The sequence below is a fragment of the Podarcis erhardii genome, assembly GCF_964252035.2.
Source record: "Podarcis erhardii genome assembly, chromosome: 17".
NCBI classification, from domain to species: domain Eukaryota; kingdom Metazoa; phylum Chordata; class Lepidosauria; order Squamata; family Lacertidae; genus Podarcis; species Podarcis erhardii.
In genome coordinates this window covers 28,330,321-28,356,160 of record NC_138515.1, presented here as the reverse complement: position 1 = coordinate 28,356,160, position 25,840 = coordinate 28,330,321, and the positions used below count along the sequence as shown (strand labels likewise).

At 42.6% G+C, this 25,840-nt stretch overlaps 2 protein-coding genes across 2 annotated transcripts in view; one reads left to right on the top strand and one right to left on the bottom strand.

The window, feature by feature from the left end:
* LOC309332051 (low-density lipoprotein receptor-related protein 2-like) overlaps nt 1-25,840 on the bottom strand; it is a 218,584-nt gene that overhangs the window by 145,473 nt on the left and 47,271 nt on the right. The window lies entirely within an intron of this gene.
* Nucleotides 1-25,840, top strand: part of MFHAS1 (multifunctional ROCO family signaling regulator 1) — a 61,560-nt gene that overhangs the window by 17,684 nt on the left and 18,036 nt on the right. The gene's annotated exons all lie outside the window — the stretch shown is intronic.

Sequence of the window (25,840 nt, the reverse complement as noted above, 5' to 3'; positions counted from 1 at the left end):
TTTCAAGAAGCGGATGAAGAGATTAAAAAGGAGAGACCAGTACAAAAGCATTGCACTGAAAAAGATCACTGAGTTGTCTTCATCCAAAGACTAGTTAGTTTGTAAGGTAAACAAAACTTTAAGACTTTAAAGTGTCTTAGCACAAGAATTGCAGGTGGAAAAGAGATTTTCTCTCCAGCAAAACACGAGATACTCACCTAGAAGCCGCCACCTTTTGAAAAGTCAAAAGTATTTAATAGTTACCTTCCTTCAACTGCAGAACTAATTTCCAGGTGTGAAGTTACTGGCAAAGGAAGCTGACTGCTAGACCTGGTTTTAAAATTGGCATTTTAAATGCATTACCTTCAGTGCTGGAGGAACCAAGTTTTTTGTGTAGAGTCAACACTTTGTGTTGTCTGAGCTATGCAGCAATAAAATAAAATAAAATCCGAGATTTCAAAATCTTGCCGGTTCTGCTGGAAAGGCTTAGTGGAGTTGATGTTCTAGTCTGCTTCCTCATTTGATCCTGGTTAGGCTAGAGATAGAGCGCTTCATGGCAGAGTGAGAATTTGAACTCAAGTCTCCCAGGTCCTAATCCAGCACTCTAGTCACTCTCAGGAACTTCCTTTGGAGAAAGCACTTTCCCCCAGGATCCTGGACTTGTCATGTCCCTGAGCAGTCACTCTCCAGTCGCCACCAGCAGATTCATCCTCAAAATGCTTTATTTGCCTTTTCAGCAAGTTTTTAACTTACCTGTCTTTCTCTCCTTCCAAGGCAACCTGAGCCCACATGAAATCAGAAGAAACGGTTTTGTCCTCTCCTTGCCTTCTTTGCTTTTTCTCTCTCGACATGCACATTTTCGCTCTTCTTTAAGCAGATTTCATATCCATGTACCCTTTCATGTGCTCCTTCTTTTCATCCAAAGTCTCCTTAGTTTGAAGTTTCCTTCATCTTCATTTTCTCTTGGCTTTTCCAGTTAAGTATTTTCATTTTTCTTGATTCCCTTTAAAATCTCCATCTTGGTATTTTTCTCAGTTTTTGTTTGTTTGTTTGTAAAATACATCCACCATGACTTCTGTGACTCTGTAGGAAGAGGTGGCTTCCATCTGAGTGTTGTGGGCTCTTCAGACACAACTGTAAAGAGAGGGTGTCAATGAGATGCACCTGGAAGAGACTGGGGTCTTCAGCACCTTTTCTCTCTCCTACAGAAACAGAAGACCAAAAACAGCAGGTTACCTAAAGCCGCGTAGTCAAAATGCATGTTTCTCTCAATAATACACTGCTGGTTTTTACTTGATGTATCAAGAGCTCTTACTCACTTTGCATCTTGGGAGTTAACAAAACAGTTCTGCCTCCGACACAGTGAACTCTGCGACGTCTGTAAAAGAGAAGATCTGGAACAAAAGAAAGAGTGTTGTCCCACCCGCAAGTGTACCTCATTGTGGACTGACACAGGAAAAGATGTCACTCTGCAGTGACATCTCGACAGTAGAAGTTCCCTTGGAAACAGGAATGGCGGCCACCTGGCGTCTTCAGTTCCCAGCTCATCTGAAAAGAATGACTGAATGACCAATGTTGCTAAGTGCAAGCTCCTTAGGAACTTGTATATTTTATGTATTATTACATCAGTAACCTACCTTTTCTCCAGTGAGTTCATGGCGGTGTGATTGTCCTTATCCTGTGACCTGAAAAAGTCTTTGCACAAAGAGTTGCAGAAGGAAGACAATATACCGTATTTTTCGCTCAATAATAATTTTTCGCACTTGACCATAGGACACACCTAGTTCTAAAGGAGGAGAACAAGAAAAAAAATGTTCTCTCTTTCTCTGCGCAGCGCCTCTCCACCAAAGCGGCAGGAAATGGAAGGGGCTCCGTTTCTCCTGCCGCTTCGCTGAAGGGCCCTGCGTAGCTTTCCCTCTCTGCGCAGCTCCCCTTCAGTGAAAACCTTGGTTATTATCACCAGAGAGCCATGTTACGCATCAGGGGTAATCTTGCCCGGCCTGTTCCATAGTTACCTTTTGAGCTCCATTTCCCATATCTTTTCGTAATCTTGCTGGTTCTGCTGGAAAGGCTTAGTGGAGTTGATGTTCTAGTCTGCTTCCTCATTTGATCTTGGTTAGGCTGTGAGATAGAGCTCTTCATGGCAAAGTGAGAATTTGAACTCTAGTCTCTCAGGTCCTAATCCAGCACTCTAACCTCTCTCAGGAACTTCCTTTGGAGAAAGCACTTTCCCCCAGGATCCTGGACTTGCCATGTCCCTGAGCAGTCACTCTCCGGTCGCCACCAGCAGGTTCATCCTCAAAATGCTTTATTTGCCTTTTCAGCAAGTTTTTAACTTACCTGTCTTTCTCTCCTTCCAAGGCAACCTGAGCCAACATGAAATCAGAAGAAACGGCTTTGTCCTCTCCTTGTCTTCTATGCTCCCCCCCCCCATGCACATTTCTAGCTTCAGCAACAAAAACCCCAACTTTCCCTTCGTGAAATGACTTCTCTAGTTACCTTTTAAAAGAAAAGCCTTCTATTTTTCCTACTAATTTTCGCTCTTCTTTAAGCGGACTTCATATCCATGTACCCTTTCATGTGCTCGTTCTTTTCATCCCAAGTCTTCCTTCATCTTCATTTTCTCTTGGCTTTTCCAGTTAAGTATTTTCATTTTTCTTGATTCTCTTTAAAATCTCCATCCTGGTATTTTTCTCAGTTTTTGTTTGTTTGTTTGTAAAATACGTCCACCATGACTTCTGTGACTCTGCAGGAAGAGGTGGCTTCATCTGAGTGTTGTGGGTTCTTCAGACACAACTGTAAAGAGAGGGTGTCAATGAGATGCACCTGGAAGAGACTGGGGTCTTCAGCACCTTTTCTCTCTCCTACAGAAACAGAGGAACAAAAACAGCAGGTTACCTAAAGTTACACAATCAAAATGCAAGTTTCTCTCAATAATAACTGCAGGTTTTTACTTGATGTATCAAGAGCTCTTACTCACTTTGCATCTTGGGAGTTAACAAAACAGCTCTGCCTCCGACACAGTGAACTCTGCGACGTCTGTAAAACAGAAGATCTGGAACAAAAGAAAGAGTGTTGTCCCACCCGCAAGTGTACCTCATTGTGGACGGACACAGGAAAAGATGTCACTCTGCAGTGACATCTCGACAGTAGAAGTTCCCTTGGAAACAGGAATGGCGGCCACCTGGCGTCTTCAGTTCCCAGCTCATCTGAAAAGAATGACTGAATGACCAATGTTGCTAAGTGCAAGCTCCTTAGGAACTTGTATATTTTATGTATTATTACATCAGTAACCTACCTTTTCTCCAGTGAGTTCATGGCGGTGTGATCGTCCTTCTCCTGTGACCTGAAAAAGTCTTTGCACAAAGAGTTGCAGAAGGAAGACAATATACCGTATTTTTCGCTCAATAAGACGCACCCGACCATAGGACGCACCTAGTTCTAGAGGAGGAGAACAAGAAAAAAAATGTTCTCTCTTTCTCTGCGCAGCGCCTCTCCACCAAAGCGGCAGGAAATGGAAGGGGCTCCGTTTCTCCTGCCGCTTCGCTGAAGGGCCCTGCGCAGCTTTCCCTCTCTGCGCAGCTCCCCTTCAGTGAAAACCTTGGTTATTATCACCAGAGAGCCATGTTACGCATCAGGGGTAATCTTGCCCGGCCTGTTCCATAGTTATCTTTTGAGCTCCATTTCCCATATCTTTTCGTAATCTTGCTGGTTCTGCTGGAAAGGCTTAGTGGAGTTGATGTTCTAGTCTGCTTCCTCATTTGATCTTGGTTAGGCTGTGAGATAGAGCTCTTCATGGCAAAGTGAGAATTTGAACTCTAGTCTCTCAGGTCCTAATCCAGCACTCTAGCCGCTCTCAGGAACTTCCTTTGGAGAAAGCACTTTCCCCCAGGATCCTGGACTTGCCATGTCCCTGAGCAGTCACTCTCCGGTCGCCACCAGCAGGTTCATCCTCAAAATGCTTTATTTGCCTTTTCAGCAAGTTTTTAACTTACCTGTCTTTCTCTCCTTCCAAGGCAACCTGAGCCAACATGAAATCAGAAGAAACGGCTTTGTCCTCTCCTTGTCTTCTATGCTCCCCCCCCCCATGCACATTTCTAGCTTCAGCAACAAAAACCCCAACTTTCCCTTCGTGAAATGACTTCTCTAGTTGCCTTTTAAAAGAAAAGCCTTCTATTTTTCCTACTAATTTTCGCTCTTCTTTAAGCGGACTTCATATCCATGTACCCTTTCATGTGCTCGTTCTTTTCATCCCAAGTCTTCCTTCATCTTCATTTTCTCTTGGCTTTTCCAGTTAAGTATTTTCATTTTTCTTGATTCTCTTTAAAATCTCCATCTTGGTATTTTTCTCAGTTTTTGTTTGTTTGTTTGTAAAATACGTCCACCATGACTTCTGTGACTCTGCAGGAAGAGGTGGCTTCATCTGAGTGTTGTGGGTTCTTCAGACACAACTGTAAAGAGAGGGTGTCAATGAGATGCACCTGGAAGAGACTGGGGTCTTCAGCACCTTTTCTCTCTCCTACAGAAACAGAGGAACAAAAACAGCAGGTTACCTAAAGTTACACAATCAAAATGCAAGTTTCTCTCAATAATAACTGCAGGTTTTTACTTGATGTATCAAGAGCTCTTACTCACTTTGCATCTTGGGAGTTAACAAAACAGCTCTGCCTCCGACACAGTGAACTCTGCGACGTCTGTAAAACAGAAGATCTGGAACAAAAGAAAGAGTGTTGTCCCACCCGCAAGTGTACCTCATTGTGGACGGACACAGGAAAAGATGTCACTCTGCAGTGACATCTCGACAGTAGAAGTTCCCTTGGAAACAGGAATGGCGGCCACCTGGCGTCTTCAGTTCCCAGCTCATCTGAAAAGAATGACTGAATGACCAATGTTGCTAAGTGCAAGCTCCTTAGGAACTTGTATATTTTATGTATTATTACATCAGTAACCTACCTTTTCTCCAGTGAGTTCATGGCGGTGTGATCGTCCTTCTCCTGTGACCTGAAAAAGTCTTTGCACAAAGAGTTGCAGAAGGAAGACAATATACCGTATTTTTCGCTCAATAAGACGCACCCGACCATAGGACGCACCTAGTTCTAGAGGAGGAGAACAAGAAAAAAAATGTTCTCTCTTTCTCTGCGCAGCGCCTCTCCACCAAAGCGGCAGGAAATGGAAGGGGCTCCGTTTCTCCTGCCGCTTCGCTGAAGGGCCCTGCGCAGCTTTCCCTCTCTGCGCAGCTCCCCTTCAGTGAAAACCTTGGTTATTATCACCAGAGAGCCATGTTACGCATCAGGGGTAATCTTGCCCGGCCTGTTCCATAGTTACCTTTTGAGCTCCATTTCCCATATCTTTTCGTAATCTTGCTGGTTCTGCTGGAAAGGCTTAGTGGAGTTGATGTTCTAGTCTGCTTCCTCATTGGATCCTCACAACAGCCCTGTGAGGTAGGTAAGGCTGAGAGATAGAGCGCTTCATGGCACAGTCAGGATTTGAACTCAAGTCTCCCAGGTCCTAATCCAGCACTCTAGCCGCTCTCAGGAACTTCCTTTGGAGAAAGCACTTTCCCCCAGGATCCTGGACTTGCCATGTCCCTGAGCAGTCACTCTCCAGTCGCCATCAGCAGGTTCATCCTCAGAATGCTTTATTTGCCTTTTCAGCAATTTTTAAACTTACCTGTCTTTCTCTCCTTCCAAGGCAACCTGAGCCCACATGAAATCAGAAGAAACGGTTTTGTCCTCGCCCTGTCTCCTTTTTTCCCCACCTGCACATTTCTAGCTTCAGCAATAAAACCACCAAATTTTCCCTTCATGAAATGACTTCTCTAGTTGCCTTTTAAAAGAAAAGCCTTCTGTTTTCCCTACTCATCTTCCCTCTTCTTTAAGCACACTTCATATCCATGTACCCTTTCATGTGCTTCCATTTTTCATCCAAAGATTAATTAGTTTGAAAGGTAAATAAAACTTGATTTCCCCTCCTTCACATTCCTTCCTTTATCTTCATTTTCTCTTGGTTTTTCCATTTTTAATTTTCTTGATGGATTTCTTGATCCATCTGGGCATTTTTCTGAGTTTTCAGTTTAAATTTTGCTTGGCTAAACTCGTTTTGGGGGGACTTCCTCAAGATCCATCATATGTCTACAATTTACTGTTCCTGTGTTATTAATATTAAGTCTTCTTTGATCTTCTATTTTCCTTCAGTTTCCTTTTAGTTTAAAATTGAATGTCTCTCCTAACACTTTTTAGGGACAAACGCCTGATTAAGATATATGCGCACAGTATTTATAATCAACCACGAAAGAGATCACAGGTTAAAATTACTCGTGTCCCTTTTGAAGTTGTAAATGATGAATTTCAGCAGAGTGAAATCCCTTCATTTACTCTTAAAAAAAAATTCCCAATAGTTTTCAAAAGCAATCTAACTTAAGCTGGTTTCAGTTGCCTTTTCAAACCTGTTTCATCTTCCTAGCCTCCCTCTCCTAATCCCTCAGCCCCTTAACTCCTTCAGCTCTGACCAGTGAGAGGGCCAACACCAGTACTATAGCCAGGGACAGGCTCACTCACTGGAATGCGGCTCGCTCCCTCCACCACCTGTCATAATGACACATAAAAAAGTCCCTTGCAGCATTAATACAATGGGTGCAAATGTCTTTAGTTTCGACATGGGGTCACTTCAGGGCTTTGATGGGAAATGCGTGTTTTCTTTCCAAATTAATACATTCTGGAAATACAAGGGAACTTAATTTGTAATCCACCCAAATCTCATGGATTACAAACTACAGGAACATGACCTGCACAGGAGATTAAGGGAAAGACTATGGGAAGAGGGGCTGGCTTGGATCTCAGTGGCCCCCATTGAATTCTATGGAGCAAAGCAAATGGGCTGTACAGTTGGAAAAGTAATATGGGTACAGTTGGAAAGGACAGCAGTTGCTTCTCACTCCTATGTATAGAAAACATTCTATGATAGAATGAATGAAGCATAGGTGCTTGTTTTTTAAAAAAGTTAGCTTAAAAAGAAAGAACGTGGTGGTTAATTTTAAATCATTGCTCCTGTTTGTAGCATACTGGCCGTCTTTCCCTTGAAAATTGCTTTGTTGAAATATAATACCTGGTTGGTGGAGAGGAAGGGTTTGGAGTGACTGAAATAGATGTACAGCTCCACTAATTACAGAAGAAATTCATTTCACTCTGAAGATTTAAAACCTCAGTGTTTGATGCTTAAGAATGCCTTGTGTGGTTTAAAGTTAAGTGCTCTTTTCTCTGTTCTATCTCTGTCTTAACTTTAACCGCCAAGACATGATTGCATAATTATTGTAACCTGCAAAACCGGATGAATGTTAGCACAATGTGTAAAGTTACTTTCCAGATAAACATCTCTGAAGTTGGACTGTTATTTTACAGGAAAGCAGTTAGAGGTGAAAGACCGTGTGAAATTGCTTTGGATATGGTTTTTATCCTGCTGTAACCACAGTTGTGTAATGCATGACATCATTAATCTGGTTGCCATTGCCAATAGATTTAAAATTCTCCTAATCAAATGCATTCATTTTAAATGAATTTGCCTTGTTTGGTGCACTTCTTTCTTGCACTGGGCAAGGAAAACGTTGCCACTGAGAGAGAGCAGAAGGCTGATCTATAAGATGGTAAAGTGGTATTTTCCTTGAACATTTTAGCAGCCACTGGCCCATTTGAAAACGGGGGCTGACTGGTAGTATTCCAGATAAGCCCACACTTGACTTGTCTAGCTTGATATCCTAACTACATATAATGTGACTGCAATGAAAGGTTTTTGCTTGAGATGATGGCTTCTTTGCATGACTTTTTAGTATTTCCTCTTTTAATACCTGACAGGAAAATATCAGTGACGTGACAGATGATTTCTCACTGGGAGAAATGTTTCATTAGGGGTCCATCTGGTTCAGTGTTTATATTAGTGCACTCTGGGAGACTGCTAAGATTTGGAATATGGTGTTATTTTGCTCCGTTGTATGTGTAATTTTTATTTATTTATTTTTTTGCATGTGCAACAAATGTGTATCTTTCAAGGCCATGAACAAACATGCCTGAATCCAGATTCTTGTAGTCAGTTCTTGAAGCCTGAAGTGCAGAAGGCAAGAAGGTTCTGCTCAGTTGATCAGGCAAAGGTTGAGATGTGAAAGCCTGGAGGTAAAAATAGAATAAAATAAAGTACAAAGGTGCAGTTGCTTATTTCCCATTTTTTCTGATTTTCCCCCAGGCCTTCACACCTCTAAGCAAGGGTAAGAGGCAGAATCACTTAAAATTCTAATTCTAGACTACCGCAATGTGCTGTATGCAGTACTGCCCTTGAAGTCCATATTGATCATGTCGGTGCGCCTTTAGTCCAGGTATGGGAGCCTCAGGTGAAGGGCTTAAATGTGGCTCTCCAGAATCTCTTTTCTGGCCCTCGGGACTCTTTTCAGGTGACACCTTGCCCTCATGCACAGTTCTTCCCAGGCCACACTCCTCACTAGACTGACTATTCATCCTTTTTGAATGGCTTTGCCTAGCTGGGATGTGTCCTTGAATCACTGTCATCATTGTCGTCGATTGTATAGGCCACTCAGAGCATAAAGCCGTCGAAAGAGTAAAACAGGATAAAACAAGCTCTAAGAACAACAACATTGATTCGGGAACAATAAAACCATCCATCCAAACTCTAGAAAAAACACCCACTGATATTATAAACCGGCCAATAACTTGGAGAGGAAGTCCTAGGTGAGCTTTTTTGGAGTGGATGCGCCGCCACCAATTTCAAAACAGTGGGAACTACCACTGTAATGATGCAAACCCGGGGCAAGGAAAGTAATTTGCGCCCCCTAACCCGGGGCAAGGCAAGTAATTTGCGCCCCTAACCCCTAACCTGCCGCCGCTGCCAGCTTCTTCTTGCTGCTGCCTGGGCTGGGGTATTTATGGTAAGGTAGCCACAGCGGCGGTGGCGGGTCCGTGTCAGGTGATCTGAGGCGAGTTGCCGCTGGCGCTGCCGCCCAAACGACGCCGCTTGCCCGGAGGAGGAGGGCAGAGAGGCGAGGAAAATGCAACATGGCCCAGCAGCTGTGGCGGCGGGGCTGTGAGGAGGGGCTGCCTGGCGCGCCCTCCGCGGCCCGCGCGGAGAGCCGCTGCCTGCCGGACGCCTTCAGCCCGGACGCGTGCACAGCTTGTCGGTTCCGCGAGACATGGGGCTCTGCTACAGCCTGCGCCCGAGGCTCTTCAGCGACTCCGGAGGCGGTGAGCGTGCCCCCCCCCCAGATGTTGCGCCCGGTGCGGACGGCCCCCCCTGCACCCCCCACGCTACGCCACTGGTGGTACCTCAGGTTAAGTACTTAATTCGTTCCGGAGGTCCGTTCTTAACCTGAAACTGTTCTTAACCTGAAGCACCACTTTAGCTAATGGGGCCTCCTGCTGCCGCTGCGCCGCCGGAGCACAATTTCTGTTCTTATCCTGAATCAAAGTTCTTAACCCGAGGTACTATTTCTGGGTTAGCGGAGTCTGTAACCTGAAGCGTATGTAACCTGAAGCGTATGTAACCCGAGGCACCCCTGTACTTGCTTGCCTGGATGGAATATAAGAGAGGGGTGTGTGAGTCTGTGTAGAAAGTAGACTTGTACAAATGTACAGTTTTCCATTTGGTGCTCTGCTAACTTTTGCCCCTGGCTTTGCCCCCATGTTGACATGTAGTCCCCAGACATTTCACAGATGAGAGGACAGCTCTCAGTCTGAAAGATGGTCTCCTGCCACTGCTTCAGTAGATTATAGGGTCTGATCTGGCTATGATTTAAGACCGCAGGTTTTGACCTTGCAAGGACTTGAAGGAACTTGAATCTTTATAGCAAAGAAACCTCTCCTCTCCTTTTGTAGGCAGTATAAGGGCACCTCTTATACAGCGAATAAGAATCATGAGGCATATAAGTGTCCCTAGTGGCTGTTGCTCAGCTCTCAGTTCATTGTCTCTGGAAGTTAGCCAATATCTGAGCTTGGTATTTTCTGGAAATGATGCAAGATGTTTTAATTATAGCATTGTAATATATAAACAGGGGGAAAAAACAGTTTTTAATTTCTTTTTTGTATTTCTTGTAGGTTAGTTCTTTTAACTGTATTGTGAAAACTTCAATTATTATTATTTTTTAATTCTACGCACAGAAACATATATATGAATGAAAAGACTGAAGACACTGGGATATATAAATAATAGAATATGTATTTTAAATGTCATGATTTTTGTATTCCAAAATGGTTGTTGCTGACACTGTCTCAGAGAGAGGAGAGAGAGAGACAAGGTAATAAATCTGAATAAATAGATCAAAATAGGTTAAAATAGTAGTCAGCGGTCATAATACTTTTAAAGCTTCACATTAGAGGCGATGCTTGGCATTTATATTGCATTTTTTTGCTGCTCAAAGCATTTCATATTGTACAGTATCTCAGTACTTCCTACAAAACCTTGAAGCAGCTCCTAACTGGGCTTTGGCTGAGACCGAGAGGCAATGGTTTGTTTAGGACTAACTTGCGAGTTAATGCCGACCAAAGATTTGCATTCTCACTCTTGACCACTAGGCTGTCTCAGATCTTGGCGCTTGTATTAAAGTACATTAGCGCATCGTCAGCTCACTTTTCATCCTTGGTCCAGCATGAGAACATTGGTGGTCCTGGCACCCTAGTCCTGCGCATTGAGGTCTCCAGGGTGAGTGAACACATATGCAGAGAGCATGAATCACAGCGGCAGGCATTCACCCCAATCTGCAACTGTATATGCATAGGCATGGGGGTCTGTGTATGATTTAGAAATCTGATTTCCCACCTGCAGAAAGACAGGCCTATACAGTGGGATACACTTAGTCAGCTTTGCCAGTATGCACCCAACTGCACATTCATCTCCTCCATTCACCCTCAGTATGTCATGAGCTCTGACTTTACATGGTGTTGCTAAGTATGCTATGGGAATAGCTGGCCTCCCTCTGCTCCTCAATAAACATAAATGAAGCTTCACTCATAATGTTGGGTTCTGCTTCAGAATTAGCTAGTTTCTCAAGCCTCCAGTTTTCAGCAATTTTAGTGTTGTTGACTTTCATATAGATTACTTTCATTTTTACGGGACTCCGTGGGGCAGGCTCTTAAATGCTTATTCAGATATAAAGGAATGAGGTTACCCTTACCAATAATACCACAATGATGGTAGTCATTTAAAAAATAAACAAAAAACCTTTGTATTACTATGCTCGGTTTTGTTCTCTCTAATGCCATTTTCTGAAATGCCTCCTATTACTTGCCACTTTTTCATTGTAAACTTCTAAATCACTTTTAAATCTCAGTGCCCCTTTTAGACCTACCCCAGTGCCTGTTGGTTTTATTTGGTGGGGAGACGAGAGCATTGACTGAAACTAAATGTGCAGGCCAGTGGCATCCAGCTTCATGTGGGATGTTCATGTCTACTGTGCTGTGTTACCTTTAAATTTTATGGTCTCATCTGAACCTGCATTATGCTCATCCGTACTAGATTATGCACATAAAAAGGTAAAGGGACCCCTAACCATTAGGTCCAGTCGTGACCGACTCTGGGGTTGCAGCACTCATCTCGCTTTATTGGCCGAGGGAGCCGGCGTACAGCTTCCGGGTCATGTGGCCAGCATGACTAAGCCGCTTCTGGCAAACCAGAGCAGCGCACGGAAACGCCGTTTACCTTCCCCCCAGAGCAGTACCTATTTATCTACTTGCACTTTGACGTGCTTTCGAACTGCTAGGTTGGCAGGAGCAGGGACCGAGCAACGGGAGCTCACTCCGTTGTGGGGATTCAAACTGCCAACCTTCTGATCAGCAACTCTGTGGTTTAACCCACAGCACCACCCGTGTCCCTTTTAGATTATGCACATACTCCTCCCTATTTTAAGATTCACTGATTTCTTGCTTGCTAGCATTTCTCTAAAAGCCCATCTGTGAAAGCCCAGGCAACACACGACATTTTCCGTTGACAGATGGAGGTGGAAATGTAATGACAAAAGTAATGTTGATCCCATTCCAATAAGTATCACTTTGGAAGACTTCCTACACAATTATTTTGGTTCTGTATACTTAGAACTGCCTTTATTTATGCCACTTCTCAAACCCTGCTCATGTTTGAACAGCTCAGAAAGTGCCTTGCATGCATGCAGCACCCCAGGTGGTCTCCCATCCGGGCAGCATATGGGACAAGTCCTGCTTAGCTTCAGCAATAGATTTTCATCATGTGCCTTCTAAGCATTCTCTGGGAAGAAACACTCCCTTGCTGCTTACAAAAGGGGGGGGGGGATCAAAGCTCTTCCCCAACCATCAACATTCATTAGGAAGTCACAATGTTTTTTAAAAAAGCAAAACATCCATTGCATGCGTATGGCATTATCTACTACCACAATGTTTTGCTCGGTGCATGGGAAGAACCTCCATTCATCAAAGGAGAGTTACATTCAGAGATAAGGTCCTATGAACAGGAGCTCCTTAAACACATGGAGAAAAACACTGGGTCCCACCCATGGAATCTGTCGTCTTTGCAATTGCCTTAATTAATGTTAAACTGCTCTTTATGATGAAACTGAAATGCCGTAGGTGACAAGTGCTGCTTCTTTGCCTGCTCCGTCCCCAGAATACATTCCTTTACAAAAACCATTCAAACATATGTAATGAGAAGCAGATTTCTTGGGTTGGGACTGCTATTAGCACTGTTGCTGTTTCAGAGAACTAGGGCAGTTTGGGGGCTGTTCAGATTTCATCGAGTTGACCTTAGAGAAGCTCCTCTCTCTCAGTCACAGCCGCCCTTCCGTGGTCTAGAGATCAGACTTGTAACCCGTTGTAATGTTTACTAAAATACATGAAGGAGAACTTGTAGCCGTGCAAAAGCACTGTTATAAATGTTTGATTTGGGGACTTCCGGGTCGGCGCCATCGCCGAATGGCGGACTCCCTCCGAGCTCCGGAGGGAGCCTGCACGGCAGGGGCTGGGTCCTACCGCACCGGCGATGCGGGGACCCTTAAAAACCACGGCCACGGGGGCCGTGGACATGGAGACTCGGCTGACACCGTTAGCGCCCTCCCGACTCGTGAAGGAGCCTTTTTAAAGGCTACGGATCGGGTGCCGGGGAGAAGCGTGGTGTTTTGAGTCCTCTGCTATCCCTGCCGTGCGAAGCCGCATGCCATTCGGCGGAGAGCGCTGGCTTCTTCCTTTGAAAATTCGGACCTAAAAGAACAACCTGTAAGTAATTGGAACTTGGACTAAAAAGAGGGACAAAAATTTTAAAAATTTCGGAGCGAGCGGGGGAGGCGCAAAAAAGGAAGTCAGCCACCCCCTCCATTGTAGAAGGGTCAAAGCAAAGGATCTGATAACTAAGATCGGAGTAACATCATTTTGGCAAGTTTTTAACCTCACGAGTGAAGAATATGAGATTGAGCTGGAGGAGGAAAGTAGAATTCGGACTTAAAAACAACCCCCCCTGGAACCCCGGGAGCGATCGATGACGGAGTTTGGAGAGGAGAAAGGCAAGTTTTGACAGCTGTCAAAGAGCTGTCAAAGCGGAAAATAAGATAGAGACTATGTTACAAGGACTTTGCTGGTTATATTTGTTATAAATTGGATACAAATTGTTTTAAATAAGGATTACAAAGTTACTAGGGCTAATGGATGCGATCTGGAAGAGAACTCAGTTTTTGCAATCCACCTAGAGGAGCCGATGGACATTACAAGTTTTAGCTGGAAATTGGAACTGAACTGTTTATCTCCTGGGAAACTGCAGAAATGGAACATTATTATGACTACAGAGGCCACTACACCGAAGAAGACAATGGAATCATCTGTTGTGGAATGAAAGGAACTTGACGTAATGTTTTGTTTCTGAATAACAAGCCTCTGTAAAGGAACTAACTTTTGGAATTAGGACATTTGTGCAGGAAAGCAGGGACAATAAGAACAATAAAATAACAAGAATTGGACCAAGTTAAAAGTGGGGACATTTGGGACATCCAGATTTGACAAGCTTAAGGATTATAATTTGGAGTTTTTCACTCCTGGATATAAAAATCTGGATGGAAAAAATGGGCCTCTCTTTGAGACAGAATCCTTCCATGATTGGACATTCGAAACTAAAGAGGACTGGCAAAGGACTATGATTTAGAGAGACGTGGAAATATCGGACATTGAGGAACATTGGGAACGCAACCGGGAAAAGGGGGGGTGGGAAATGTGGAATCCTTAAAGGCGTAAACTATGTTTTATTTAGGCTATATACATCTACATGGTATTCTAAAGTGGGGAACTCGTGGTGGGAATAAGCCGATTTTAGGGGAATGGAAAATAATGGTTTTTTTTTTTTTTAAAAAAAATTGGGTTAAGGATAACAAGTTTGAATTGAGGAGAAGAACTTGTTGAGATCATTTGAGAGATTTGGAATACAAGGGGGGGAGGGAAGGGGAAGTCCTGAAAGGATGTAATTGGAAAAAGATTTGAAATTGGATGTTTTATTAATTTGTAATTAATTGGAAAATTTTAATAAATATTATTTAAAAAAAAATATATATAAATGTTTGATTTGGTTTGTTATATTTCTATGCCACTTGCGTTCAAATGAATAAATAACAGTAATGTGATAAAACATAATAGAACAATGCCAAGTGTCATTAATTAAGATTGGACACCATCTGTGAGCTAAGCTGATCTTGATTCCATATGAGAACGATGAAGAGGTTTAGAATGCAGCATGAATGTCACATTTTGTAAATAAGATGGCTTGAGTTTTGTGTCTCTTGTTACTTGGGAGGCAGTGTGTGTTGCTCACATGTGGTGGGTTGAATACCCACAATAAGCAGCTGGTGTTTCTCTTCTCTAATAATTATTCAAGACCATATTCCATAGTTGGAGATTTTGTTGTTGTTTAGTCGTTTAGTCGTGTCCGACTCTTCGTGACCCCCTGGACCAGAGCACGCCAGGCACTCCTGTCTTCCACTGCTTCCTGCAGTTTGGTCAAACTCATGCTGGTAGCTTCGAGAACACTGTCCAACCATCTCGTCCTCTGTCATCCCCTTCTCCTTGTGCCCTCCATCTTTCCCAACATCAGGGTCTTTTCCAGGGAGTCTTCTCTTCTCATGATGTGGCCAAAGTATTGGAGCCTCAGCTTCAGGATCAGTTGGAGATTAGGCTGTTGGAATTAGTGCTCCCAGCATATTGAATACATTGAGAGCAAGAATCTGAAAATGGTGATCTGATAAGTTGTCCGAGCATCTTTTTAGATTCTTACCTTCTCCTTCCTCACAGTATTATATTGTAAAAATAGACCTGTCACTTGATTCCACCATGAACATCTCACCTTATGTTTATTACTAGAGACAGTTGAGTAGTTTTTTAAAGAGAATTCAAAGTAATTTGAGAGAGGCATTGTTTCTTGTGGTGTCTATCACAGGCAACATGAAACGTTCGTATCGAAACAGTTCAAAAACTTGCCAAACCTGATTACCAGAGGCAAAAGCAAGAGGAATATACATGCCACAAGCAGAACTCTTTCCTTGAAACTGTCTGGAGAAAAATGATGTTTGTCTTCAAAGCTGAGTAATCATAACCAAATGTGGATAAAATGAGCAGGTTTTGGTGTTCCTTTCTCAAAGGGAGATTAGTCCAGGCCCTTCATGCAAACTGGGAAATCTTCCATAAACTTCCTGTTTTCCCCCAAACAGGTTAATGGTTTCAGAAGTTGGTTGGGCAACTTGTGGCTTGCTTGTATTAAGGGAGAAGTGAGGGGACTGATTGTGTGGCAAAAGCACTCATACATATCTTGGCTTATTCAGATGAGATACGTTCATCTGAATGCAACCGGTGTTTAATGCAGATCTTTTCTGAGGCAAGCGCAATGCCAAAACCTGCCTCCCATCCCTGGAAAGGCGGGGTCAAGGTTCATCCCTGGATTTATTTATTTGTGATATTTATGTAGGCTGCCCAGTAGCATGATTCTCTGGGCACTTTGTGAACGTCAAATAATAAAATACAATATTAAAAATCCCAGTCGTAAAACAGTAATTGTAGCGTGAAAAACTACCAGCACGTCCTGAGTTATGCCCACATCCTTCCCTTCCATGCTCTTGTATTCCCTCTCATTTACAGGAAATATTACAGAGTTCTTATTATCCATTAGCTTCCTGAAGAAAGTGAAATGTAACCGCTAAGGCAGGTGTATGTTACCTGTGCTTAAGTAACCGTACTATTAAAGTTTAAAGATCTGTGTGTGAACTTTCAAGGCCTATTAGGAGTATCACTTGCTACCTCACAGGTGACTGAAGAGCAAGCTTTTTTCTGCACTCCCTCTCTCCCTTTCCATTCCCACAATAGAGAGAGGTGGAAATAGTTGTGTACTTCACCCATAATTAATGAATGGTGCACAGTGTTTTTCATTATTGGGTATGTAGAGCGTTGCTGGTAATTGGAAGATTCAGGGCTCAGTTATTTTATTTGCTTCTCGTTTTGCTTCAGGTGGCTAGAGATGGCAAGGAAGGGATTCAGATGTAGCCACTCTCAAACAGCGTACCAGACATTAATTCCTAGTTTCCAGTTGGGAGTGGGGTTTAGAATCATGCTGAATGAGCCTCCATACAAAACAATTTTAGCTTTCTGTGCAGGGGTTTGCGTGGGGGAGAGCAGGTCTCTGCAAGTGGTACAGAACAGAGCAGTCATACCTTGGCTCCCGAACGCCTTGGGAGTCGAATGTTCCAGCTCCCAAATGATTGAAAACCGGAAGCGAGTGTTCCAGTTGTCAAACGTTTTTTGGGAAGCTGAACATCCGGCGCAGCTTCCCCTATTGTCCCTGGTGCACTTGTGCAATTGGAAACCAATTGGAAGCCGCTCTTTGGTTTCCAAACATTTTGGAAGTCAAACGGACTTCTGGAATGGATTCCGTTCGACTTCCGAAGTACAACTGTACTGGTCTTACCTCCTCAGTGGAAACTATGCCGACTTTTCAGAGTACGATAGAACAGTGGCTCTTCAAACTCTGTTCTAGGGAATCCACAGATCCTTGGAGAGTTACCAAAGAGTTACCACATCAATGATAATTCCATCATCCAACTTGTAGTCTTTGAATTCAGTGCAGAGTACAAAACGACACAGAGATGGGACGGAGAGAGAATATACAGAGCTGCTCAATTAACTTGACTGTACAGAGAAAAGGGGGATAGAGCACTTAACTCAATGAGAAATGTGAAAGGCCTTTAAGTGGCAATATTATTGCATGCATTTGGCCAGTCCTCTAACACTAATGCAGAAGCAGAGTGGTGCTTATTTCTGCAGCAGCATTGATTGCATTATGTATAGAGCAATCTTCCTTGTCGTAGTGCCTTCCATTTGTTTTGGATTACAGATCCCATCATCACTGACCATTAGCCATTCTGGCTAGGGCTGATGAGAATTGTAGTCCAAAATATCTGATGGGCACCAGGTTGGTGTAGGAAAGTGCATTATAGAAAGTGCATGTGAGATAATTTTGAAAAACACTCCTGCCTATCATAATGTCTCTCTTCCCGGCCTCCCTAAGAATGCATCATCCATGTGCATTGCAAAATACTGCAACTGTCAGGGCCATGGCAGTCCTGAAATTTCATTTATCTGTCTAGAAAATGATTTATGAGCTGCCCTTTGTTCTGAAATCACAGGCTGGAATCTGGGTTTGTGTGGGTGTTGGGCAATGACTTGTTAGTTTTCCAAGGTGGCTTTCAGATCCAGCACCCCCCATCTGCAGTCCGAAGCAGTTGTTGTTGTTGTTTAGTCGTGTCTGACTCTTTGTGACCCCATGGACCAGAGCACGCCAGGCACTCCTGTCTTCCACTGCCTCCTGCAGTTTGGTCAAATTCATGTTAGTAGCTTCGAGAGCACTGTCCAACCATCTTGTCTTCTGTCACCTGAAGCAGTACTGTCTCATAAAAGTTGTGTAGCATGGTTGTGCTGCAGGTTAGATTGTGTCTCGTGTTATGAAAGGGTAGTTGGAGGAGAAAGCTGATCTACCATTCATATTCAGGGCTGCTGCTTCCGCTACCTTTAAAGACATGGGTGTGTTCATGCAAGTCCTCCCTTATGTCTGGAGAACTCATGAAAATGTCATCTGGGGCCTGCAATGCCAGTGTCACTCTCCGAGATAATGAGTCTTGGTGAGCACAGATCTTGTCTCTTGGTAACTGTGTGGCGTAGTCATGGATCCAGTGCTAATCATCACCTTGGTGATGGTTTTCACCTTGGATAACAGAGGTTGAAAGATTAGGAAGCAGAACTCAATTCCTACTGTAGTTGGGTCCTCCTTGATTGAACCGCGGTGACATCCAAGAGAAGAAAGGGAGACTTTGGAATGAATTCCTGGTTTAGTTTGTGGATAAGAGCCCCAGGTATGATGAATCTGTCTCACTCTTCTCCCCCACCCCACCCCTTTCCCAGCACTGAACATCCCCTCTGTTCTTTTTTTTTTAATATAAATTTTTATTAAGTTTTCCATATTTCATTACATTTCAGTATGAAAAAATTCAGTATTAAAAAATAAAAAAAATCATAGCTTAAAGCTTTACTTAAATAAAGCATTGACCTCCTTCCCTCCCTCTAACAGACTTCCATATCACTTTACCAATTTCTTCACATTCCTATATTCACTTTTTTACCTTATATAAATCTTTTAGCAATCACCTTCTTATAAGTAAATCAGCTCCTTAATTTCCCATTACCAAACATTTCAACTTAAACCTACAAATGTTTTCAACTGTTTACAATTTACTTTCATGTAAAGTATAAATTTGCCCTAGTCCTTTTGAAGCAATGAACATCCCCTCTGCCCAATGCCCCAAACATCCCCTGCCACACCCCTGTTCTTAGGTCACCTATAGTCTTGACTAAGATGCATAAATCCTTTAAAGGCTGGAAGTTCTTAGTACTACTTCAAGGAAAGCAAAATTAGCTCTTATAAAAGGGGGGCATAAAATGGCCTCTTTTCCCAAGGACATTAAATGATAAAAACAATTTTTAAATAGCTTCAAAATGGACTGTTCTGTTTATACTGCCTTTTTATGTGAGTGCTCGTTAGATAGATGTTTTACTGGCTGCATACAGGCAAGCAGCAATGGTCAAAGTGGTGTGTTTGACGATGAGCAACCCATCCTTGATTTCTCTCAGAACCTATTTTCTCCCTGTGAGGTCCAGTGGGTCCTTCCACTTTTATTTTGCTTGGTCGCAGTCTCTCTCTCCTATTGCACCTTTCCAGTTTATCTTCAGTGATAACATTACAGCTGGTGATGCGGTATGAAAGCGACTTTGGTCATAAGTGATGAATGTCTGACGATAACTTGCCATGACTTGCTGAAACTGGAAGGGGCAGCTGTGCCCCTGGACATAAACAGGTTCCCTGACACATTGATTTAGTTTCCAGATGTTACTTGTTTCAGTGATGCTGTAGCTAGATATGGCAAAGACAATCTGTGAGATTTGGCGGGGAAGAAGAGCTGCCTCTTTTCCTACAGTTCCTTTCAGTGTTTTGCTCTACGCTGTACCAATCACATCTTTAGGCACAGTGAGGAGGGACCTGCTGCAGACAGATATTTTGGGGTACCCTTTAAATGCCAACAAAACATTTATTTAGATTTTATTTTTTACCACTGTGGCAAAATGGTGCTTTGGAATTTCTGCCCTGGGTGCCAGAATGTCTTCTTGTTGCAGTGCAGCAAAGATTCCTTCTGGCCCGTGCATTCTCTGTAATTTACATATATATGTGTTAATTAGGGCAAGGCAGAAAGCTGACTTCTGAATAAATTACACCAAGTATGCATGCTTTTAGCATGTTGTTGTTCAGTCGTTTAGTCGTGCCCGACTCTTCGTGACCCCATGGACCAGAGCACGCCAGGCACTCCTGTCTTCCACTGCCTCCCGCAGTTTGGTCAAACTCATGCTGGTAGCTTCGAGAACACTGTCCCACCATCTCGTCCTCTGTCGTCCCCTTCTCCTTATGCCCTCCATCTTTCCCAACATCAGGGTCTTTTCCAGGGAGTCTTTTCTTCTCATGAGGTGGCCAAAGTATTGGAGCCTCAGCTTCAGGATCTGTCCTTCCAGTGAGCACTCAGGGCTGATTTCCTTCAGAATGGAGAGGTTTGATCTTCTTGCAGTCCACGGGACTCTCAAGAGTCTCTTCCAGCACCATAATTCAAAAGCACCAATTCTTCGGCGATCAGTCTTCTTAACTTATGCAAAATGGTAAAAGTTGTAGAATACTTCTTCTGCTGCTAGACATGAGGATGAGTAAGTAGTTTTGCAGGAGCAGTGAAGCCCCTGTTGCCCAAACTCACTTGAAATTTTCGTCAGCTGTAGTCTGGTTTCACCTGGAGACATATCTGTGCAGCCATAAAAGATAACTTTCAAAACAAATGAAAACCGAGATGCTCAAGGAGATGAGTTCTACTGGACCCTAGACTATGTTCTTGAATGGGCCCATGCACATTCCTGAAATGGTAATTGCTTTAACCGCATACTCTTCATCTGTAGCTTTGGGAACTTAAATTTGTGGAAACAAGGTGCATCTGAGGATTGAAAAGGGTGAGGCCAAGACTACAGAGGTCCCAAGGCAGGAAGAGGAGACCTAAACCTGGGACTGCAGATAGAGTAGGAGGAGAGAAGAAACTGGAGCATTTTTTGTCTGCATTTTGGTAACGTTGGACAGCCTTTTGAGTCAAGATGGCAGCCCAATCTGTTCCAGATGTCACTGATTTGGACAGTGGAACTGGCCCTGATCGCCTCGGTTTGACCCACCTGGAGAAATCCAGGATTGTCATGAGGCAAGGTGTCTGGCACTGAGCAGTAATTGATCATACGCTGAGGTAATATTCATGATGTAAAACAGTATACCCCCCCCCACCCCTGGTTTTCATCTGTCAGCGTAATTCCTTCAAACTGCATGGGGAGGTCAGCACCATCTTGAACTAATAAAAATAAAAATAAATTATTATTTGTACCCTGCCCATCTGACTGGGTTGCTTGCCCCAGACACTCTGGGCAGCTTCCAGAATATCTAAAAACATATATTTAAATAGGTACACAATTATTTATAGCTTATGGTCTTAGCAAAATTATTGACTGTGATTATGGTAGTTAATGAGCACCTTTTGCTTTGGGCACCTCTGAAGCAGGTTTTTTATTTTGGTTCACTTTTTTGGCCAGGGGAGGGTGGAGGAGAGAAACCAAAGTCTCATTGCACTTGTGGAGTTCCTGTTGTATAAGTAGGTGGGTAATATAATTGCATCTCTATCCTCTTTGCATTAATTTTATATTTCCCATAATTCATTTCTATCTTGTTTTCCACTCTCTGTACGAACATTCTTGCAGGACAGAAGCAGCTCAGCTAAAGAGTCTGATGACCTTGCTCAGTCATCAGCAATAAGTGCTTTCTAAATCAGTTACATAATACATTATCAACATTGGCAAAATTGCGTGGCCTGGCAATTACCTTAAGTCCAGCCTAGAGCTTTTCAAACAGCATTTTCCCTTGGGATAAGGCATTTTCGCATGCTGGGTTAAGTGGGTACAAGCAGTACGGTTTGAGGCAGCCTGATTGCCCTGCCTCTGTTTACTAGTTGTAAAATGTAATAATTTTGCAGTGCAATGTGTGTGTGGTGGAGAGGAGGGTCATAGTGGACTGTGTGCTTATGTGTGTAAGTTATAATTCCTGTACAGACACTCTTCTGCTGTATTATAACCAGCAACAGGCCCTTTCCATTCCATACGCTGAATCTCCACAAGTTAGTTGAAACAGCCATCAGTATTGGCCGCAGCCATGCAGTTCAGACACTCATTTTCTCAGTGCTCCATATACAGTGGTACCTCAGGTTACATACACTTCAGGTTACATATACTTCAGGTTACAGACTCCACTAACCCAGAAATAGTACCTGGGGTGAAGCACTTTGCTTCAGGATGAGAACAGAAATTGTGCTCTGGCGGCGCGGCAGCAGCAGGAGGCCCCATTAGCTAAAGTGGTGCTTCAGATTAAGAACAGTTTCAGGTTAAGAACGGACCTCCGGAACGAATTAAGTACTTAACCCGAGGTACCACTGTAATGTGGTTAGCTTTAGTGTAGATATTCTGACCCACACCCAGAAAAGTCGATAGGGACTGAAATGCCTTTTAATATCATTGAGAAAGTACTGTGTCTGTGATGCTACGGAAGTCCTGTTTATAGCGATGGATTTGCGATGAGCTCATTCTTGCTGGTAAGACAGGTATTGAATATCGATGCATGAACTAGCTCTCAAGAGGTCAGTCACTGAAGTGGCTCACCCGTTTTGTTTGTTTATAACTGGGTTTCCCAAAATTTTGAGTTCATGGATCCCTTGATAAAGTCATCCTTTAGCCAGAATCTTAGGGATGCAAATGGAATAAAGTCAAGGAATATCAGCATATACCGTATTTTTCCATGTATAACACGCCCCTGTGTATAAGACACCCTCTATTTTTTGGGACTCCAAATTAAGAAAATGGGGGAAAATTGCCCCATGTATGAGACGTCCCCCTTTTCTTAACATAATTTTTAAAGAAAAACTCCTAGTCTTATACTCAGAAAAATACGGTAATCAACATTTACTAATCTCCAGTTGACATCACTAGGAATCATAAAATGTTAAAAAAGTGAGATAGGATAATAAAAAGTAAAAGTGAACCTGTGTAAACATTTTTTTAAAAAATATTTATTGAGATTTTATGCAATAAAACAGACATACAGCAAAAGGAAACAAACATCACAAAGAAAAAAGAGAAAGACAACAAAAACATAAACAAAAAAAGATATCCATTTTTTTTAACTTATTATTATCCTTCTTTTCTTGACTTCCTCACACCTCCCCTCTCTGTGTTCCCCTATACAAAATCAAATTCAGCAAATTCTAACCCTCTTTCATACCTCATTTATATTTGCGTATTTCAACCTATTATGTCTCCAATTTTCCTTCTCTTTCCAAAATCATTTTTTGCCTATTCTTTATAGCTTAAACCCTTATACCATTTTGTTTAGGTTTGACATAATATTACTTTGGTCTTTTCCCCTTTTTTATTTTAAAATTTTTTGCATGCTCCTTTTAACTATATCACTGATGCCATAATCTCTTTAAGTCCAACATCATTTTAACATTCAAACAATTTACAGTGTCTCTGCAAGTAGTCTTTAAACTTCTTCCAGTCCTCTTCCGTCGACTCTTCTCCCAGGTCCCGAATTCTGCCAGTCATTTCTGCCATCTCCATGTAGTCTATCACTTGCATCTGCCATTCTTCCAGGGTGGGCAAATCTTGTGTCTTCCAATATTTTGCGATGAGTATTCTTGCTGCAGTTGTTGCATACATAAAAAATGTTCTATCTTTCTTTGGCACCAATTGGCCGACAATGCCCAGGAGGAAGGCCTCTGGTTTCTTAAGGAAGGTATACTTAAATACCTTTTTCAGTTCATTATAGATCATTTCCCAGAAAGCCTTAATCTTTGGGCACGTCCACCAAAGGTGAAAGAATGTTCCCTCAGTTTCTTTACATTTCCAACATTTATTATCAGGCAAATGATACATTTTTGCAAGCTTGACTGGGGTCATGTACCACCTATATAACATTTTCATAATATTTTCCCTTAAGGCATTACATGCCGTAAATTTCATACCAGTGGTCCATAACTGTTCCCAGTCAGCAAACATGATGTTATGACCAATATCTTGCGCCCACTTAATCATAGCTGATTTGACCGTTTCATCCTGTGTATTCCATTTCAACAGCAAGTTATACATTCTTGAAAGTATCTTAGTTTTAGGTTCTAACAATTCTGTTTCCAATTTTGATTTTTCCACCTGGAAACCTATTTTTTTGTCCAAATTGTAGGCCTCTCTAATTTGATAATAATGCAGCCGGTCTCGTACTTTATCTTTTAGTTTCTCAAAACTCTGCAATCTCAGTTTATCTCCTTCTTGTTCTACTATCTCCCAATATTTCGGCCACTTGGCCTCCATATTGAGTCTTTTCAGAGCCTTAGCTTCCATAGGTGACAACCACCTTGGGGTCTTGCTTTCCAATAAGTCTTTGTATCTTATCCAGACATTAAACACCGCTTTTCTGACAGTATGATTTTTGAATGCTCTATGAGCTTTAACCTTGTCGTACCACAGATATTCATGCCACCCAAAGACATTGTTAAACCCTTCCAAATCCAAAATGTCAGTGTTCTCAAGAAGCAGCCCGTCTTTCAGCCAGCAGAATGCTGCTGCTTCATAGTACAACTTCATGTCTGGCAGGGCAAACCCTCCTCTTTCTTTAGCATCAGTCAATATTTTAAATTTTATTCTGGGCTTTTTGCCCTGCCAGACAAATTTAGAAATATCTCTTTGCCACCTCTTGAAACAATCCATCTTGTCCACAATCTGCAAAGTTTGAAACAAAAACAACATTTTTGGCAATACATTCATTTTTATAACAGCAATTCGACCCAACAAGGAAAGCTTCAATTTTGACCAAATTTCTAAATCTTTTTTAACTTCTGACCAACATTTCTCATAATTATCTTTAAATAAATTCAAATTTTTAGCCGTCATATTAATCGCTAGGTATTTCACTTTCTTGACCACAATTAAATCTGTCTCCTTCTGAAACCTTTCTTTTTCCATTATTGTCAAATTTTTCTCTAAAACCTTAGTTTTTTGCTTATTTAATTTAAATCCTGCCACATGACCAAATTCTTGAATCAGTTCTAAAACCCTTTTCGTACTAGATTCTGGCTCCTGTAATGTCAAAACCAGGTCATCTGCAAAAGCCTTCTGTGTAAACAATTTTCTAGCAGCAAATCAGAATGGTCTGATGCGGTTGTTTTGTGGAATCATCTTATGAAATACAGAGGTTCCTCGTTGAGAAGGAACTCTGTACATGCCCGAGGCTCATAATCTCTGATTAATTTTTTTTGCAGTATACCTCGTAAACTTCTTTCCCACCCCTCAGCCTTTGTCAGCCCCAGATCTTTAATCATTCCCTGCACAGTCCCATCAAGCCCAGGGGATCAGTATTGACCGCTTTTAGGAAACCCTGACTTACTGTAATACTTCTTTCTCTCCCCCCTTTCTTATGAGAGGCACAGCAGTTTAAAAGGTCAATACAATTCCACATGCAAAAATAAAAGCAGTAAAACAATTTGGCATCCCAGTGTTGAAAGACCAAAAGTAAAATTTCAGTCTGTATCTCACATAGAGGAGGGAGAAAGGTTGTTTTCTGCTGCTCCAGAGAAGCAGACACGAAGCAATGGTTCCAAACTACAAGAAAGAAGATTCCACCTAAACATTAGGAAGAACTTCCTGACAGTAAGAGCTGTTCGACAGTGGAATTTGCTGCCAAGGCGTGTGGTGGAGTCTCCTTCTTTGGAGGTCTTTAAGCAGAGGCTTGACAACCATATGTCAGGAGTGTTCTGATGGTGTTTCCTGCTTGGCAGGGGGTTGGACTCGATGGCCCTTGTGGTCTCTTCCAACTCTTCTATGATTCTATGATTTTATGGGTTCTTGGGGTGTTTTGTGGGTGGGTTAGAAGGAGGCTATTTCTTGGCAATAGAAGAGTTCCTTCACTTTCTGTATTATCTCTCATTTTTATGAAACGGCTTGCCGTCAGGAGCTGGGGTTTACAATTGTGTGTGACATGCCTCAGAAAGAATGTACTATCCAAACACAGACGGGTTGCAAAAGGTCTAGTCGATGAAAAAAGCTGGAGGGATTTGTGTGTGTGGTTTTGTGTGTGTGTGTGTGTGTGTGTGCTACCTTCTCTCTTTCCTGCCCTGTCCCCCTGCTTTCCCTTAATGCAATGAGAGGAAAAGGAGCCAAGA